Raw genomic sequence first — 5000 nt, forward strand, 5'->3', positions numbered from 1 at the left:
GTCGCTGGCGAACTTCTCACAGGTCTGGTATATTATAATTTCGTGTAAACGTTTCGCCCTTCGGGCTTCTTCAGTACACGCTAAAAAAAAACTAAAACTAAAAATACCTGGTACAACTGAACTTGCGCTATTTATACAAAACTATGAACCAAAAGGTGTAAAATGTTTAAAATTACAAAAAAAAATTATAAAAAAATCACAATAATATGTCATGTAATACGTGCGGTTGGAATAAATCGAGTGGACAATACGTGAGATAAGAAATAGTTAGCTCTATTCCGAAAAAGGCGTTAATCACCAGACATCGAAACATCAAAAATAATAATTTAAAATAAACAACAGGACTTAGTAAATCATGCAATCAGGTGGCGAAATGATGAGCCCAGGGCCCCTAAGAAGTAATAGAATCCCTGAACAGGGCCTGTGAGAATGCCGATCTGCACAGCGTAACCGGAAAAAAAAAAAAGCAACTGGTTGCACAATTACTCCAGTGAATGATTAATTAAAACCTTATTCTATTTTTGGAATTAAACTCGGATCTTTTGTTCAAGCCGTAAGGTTGGAGCATAACTGCATAACTGTGCGCACCAAAAAGCCTCTCTTGTAAGTAAAACCTTGTCCATATCATCAGTAGTGTCATTAACAATTTTTTCAATAACAATGAACTCAAAGTCAGACATGTGATGTTCTTTTCTATTGAAATGGACGGCCAATTCACACGTGGCCTTGTTGGTCAACATAGCCGATTTGTGATTACGAAATCTGACCTTTCATTCGATGTTGAACCTACGTATTGAATCTTGCATGTTTTACAGTGTGACTAAATAGATGACATTCTTCGACCTACAATGTACATTCTGTCTAATGGAGTAAAAACGGCCTGTACAGGCGCTACAAAAGATCTTATTTTCAACAAGATAATGTTTGCATAGATCACATTTGTTCTTACATTTAAAACATCCTACGGGAGTGTTATTGCTGTAATGGGTTTTTTTAGGCCTTGCTAGAATCTCTTTTTTTTTTTTGGTTTTCGATAAGAAGGAAAATCATCAAATCATTTAGTCATCTTATTTATGAATCGCCATTGCTATCCAGATTTTCCCAAAGGGGTCAATTATTCCTTCTTATCGAAGACCCAAAAACATAAAAGAGATCTAGCAAGGCCTAAAAAAACCCATTACAGCAATAACACTCCCGTAGTAGATGTTTTAAATGTAAGAACAAATGTGATCTATGCAAACATTATCTTGTTGAAAATAAGATCTTTCACAGCGCCTGTACAGGCCGTTTTTACTCCATTAGACAGAATGTACATTGTAGGTCGAAGAATGTCATCTATTTAGTCACCTGTAAAACATGCAAGATTCAATACGTAGGTTCAACATCGAATGAATTCAAGGTCAGATTTTCGTAATCACAAATCGGCTATGTTGACCAACAAGGCCACGTGTGAATTGGCCGTCCATTTCAATAGAAAAGAACATCACATGTCTGACTTTGAGTTCATTTATTGAAAAAAAAATTAATGACACTACTGATGATATGGACAAGGTTTTACTTACAAGAGAGGCTTTTTGGTGCGCACAGTTATGCACCCTCCAACCTTACGGCTTGAACAAAAGATCCGAGTTTAATTCCAAAAATAGAATAAGGTTTAATTAATCATTCACTGGAGTAATTGTGCAACCAGTTGGGCTTTTTTTCCAGTTACGCTGTGCAGATCGGCATTCTCACAGGCCCTGTTCAGGGATTCTATTACTTCTTAGGGGCCCTGGGCTCATCATTTCGCCACCTGATTGCATGATTTACTAAGTCCTGTTGTTTATTTTAAATATTAGTTTCGATGTCTGGTGATTAACGCCTTTTTTCGGAATAGAGCTAACTATTTCTTATCTCACGTATTGTCCACTCGATTTATTCCAACCGCACGTATTACATGACATATATTGTGATTTTTTTTATAATTTTTTGTAATTTTAAACATTTTACACCTTTTGGTTCATAGTTTTGTATAAATAGCGCAAGTTCAGTTGTACCAGGTATTTTTAGTTTTTAGTTTTTTAGCGTGTACTGAAGAAGCCCGAAGGGCGAAACGTTTACACGAAATTATAATATACCAGACCTGTGAGAAGTTCGCCAGCGACTCATTTTTTTTCATTCTTCCTATTAACTTATCTGAGTCAAGACGTTTTGTATCCTTTTGGATCCTCCTCGCAAGTGGCATCACCGCATGGTGAGGTGATTGGTGAGTGAATCGTGATTTAGGTTAAGCCTAGCGGGGTTCCCCGGCGTTTAACATTCAGGAACAGGACGTACATCGGATCATCCCAGGGTTCGTGATGGTGCAGTGGTTAGCACACCCGACTAGTAACCAGGGGGACGCGGGTTCGATTCCCACTCACGGCAATATATTTTTCATTCAATGGTTCTGCTAGTAGTTCGCTGTCGCTATTTGTACACTCAAATTACTTAATATCTCTAGCAAAGCGTTGTGTATCCTTCGGATCCTACTAGCTTGGGACTACATCGTTGGATTTCCAGCCTTGTTAATTCAAAAATATAATTTGTTATTAGCTGGTAGCCTGTGAATCATCCCCGGATGATGCGATGTACGTCCTGTTCCTGAATGTTAGACGCCAGGGAACCCCGCGGCTAACCAATCACCTCGCCGATTGCTCTGTTTCCAGCAGGGTTGTCGTGATGGTGCAGTGGTTAGCACACCCGACTAGTAACCAGGGGGACGCGGGTTCGATTCCCACTCACGGCAATATGTTTTTCATTCAATGGTTCTGCTAGTAGTTCGCTGTCGCTATTTGTACACTCAAATTACTTAATATCTCTAGCAAAGCGTTGTGTATCCTTCGGATCCTACTAGCTTGGGACTACATCGTTGGATTTCCAGCCTTGTTAATTCAAAAATATATATATATATGTTGGATATAGGTCAATTGAAGCCTTTAAGTGCTACTGTGGTTCTTTATTGACTCCGAGCTTTCGCCGATCTACGGCATCATCCCTGATGCCGACATGCTGCTAAAGGACACATTCAAACGTTTAGTATATATATATATATATATGTAAAATAATTTATGACTTAAGACTTCTTAAGGCAAATTGATTATAATCGAACGTCAAACGTTTCGCTGGTTAGGGCTTCATCAGTGACTGGTAAGTTATTTTACAAGATACAATATATAACAAGTAAAGAACAATGGTCTTTGATAAGGTTCATTAAGCCTGCTAGTGTATGGTCAGGATAATACACGTCCAATACAACCATTCATGATAGTTTCAGTGTTTTTCTTACTGATTTCGAACACTTCAATGATCTTGCGTGTCTGATGTTGTGGAATGTTGTTATGGAATGTCCCATGAGATGTCTTTAAGCATTGGTGTATTGGTATGTCTAACGAGATGATGATAAATAGTTTGTTTTTCCATCCGTATGTGTTCCGTGATTCTGGACCCAATGCTTCTACTCGTTTCTCCTAGGTAAACTAAATGACAGTGTGCACATTCAATTATGTACACGCAGTTCTTATATAAGCACTTGTTTACCTTCTTAGCTGATGTGCAGGTCTCACAAGCTTCGGGACACTTTTGATGTTCCTTTGGTGGTCTAAAGATACGTGATAGTGGGCGACAAGTCATATAATGAACTTTGATATTTTGAATACCTGATCGCTTGATTACTGCTTGCGTTTGTTGTTTTAGGACCTCGTTGATAAATGGAAATTTTTGTATACACTGGGTCTTGTGCTAGTTCTTGTTCTGTGGGTTGAATATTACATGTCCGTAGTGTGCGTTTGATAGTAGAGGTCACACTTACTGTTTCTGGGCCTCATCAGTGTAGTGCTGATGTCTAGGATGGAGGTTAAGCTTATAAAACCACTTCAAATGTCCCACACATGTGGTACATCTAAGCCATGCCAGAGTGCTCAAACTAGCGAGCTAGTGAGCAAGTGCAATTGCTAGCGGCAATGACTCATCCTAGTAGAGTGCTCAATTTGGACATGAAAGCGAACGCCTTGTAATGCCAAAGAGCTATATCCAACTGCAATATATATATATGTATATAGTAACAGATAAAATAGCCTACATTCCGTGGTCGACAAATTTGTTTCGTAGGACCATGTCCCACTCTTCAGAATCGTAAAATGATTACTATCTCTTCAGGATTTAATTACAATTTCTTTAAGAGGAATTTGTTAGCATGCCGATAGCCGCTTGCTAATTCTCATCATTTGTTGAGGGCCTGTGAGAATACCGATCTGCACAGTGTAACTGAAAAAAGCCCAACTGGTTGCACAATTACTCCCGTGAATGATCAATTCAACCTTATTCTATTTTTGGAATTAAAATCATCAAATCATTTAGTCATCTTATTTATGAATCGCCTTTGCTATCCCAGATTTTCCCAAAGGGGTCAATTATTCCTTCTTATCGAAGACCCAAAAACATAAAAGAGATTCTAGAAAGGCCTAAAAAAACCCATTACAGCAATAATACTCCCATAGGATGTTTTAAATGTAAGAACAAATGTGATCTATGCAAACATTATCTTGTTGAAAATAAGATCTTTCACAGTGCCTGTACAGGCCGTTTTTACTGCATTAGACAGGATGTACATTGTAGGTCGAAGAATGTCATCTATTTAGTCACCTGTAAAACATGCAAGATTCAATACGTAGGTTCAACATTGAATGAATTCAAGGTCAGATTTCGGAATCACAAATCGGCTATGTTGACCAACAAGGCCACGTGTGAATTGGCCGTCCATTTCAACAGAAAAGAACATCACATGTCTGACTTTGAGTTCATTGTTATTGAAAAAATTGTTAATGACACTACTGATGATATGGACAAGGTTTTATTCACAAGAGAGGCCTTTTCGTGCACACAGTTATGCACCCTCCAACCTTACGGCTTGAACAAAAGATCCGAGTTCAATTCCAAAAATAGAATAAGGCTTAATTAATCATTCACCGGAGTAATTGTGG

This window comes from Montipora foliosa, chromosome 11, assembly GCF_036669935.1.
Source record: "Montipora foliosa isolate CH-2021 chromosome 11, ASM3666993v2, whole genome shotgun sequence".
NCBI lineage: Eukaryota > Metazoa > Cnidaria > Anthozoa > Scleractinia > Acroporidae > Montipora > Montipora foliosa.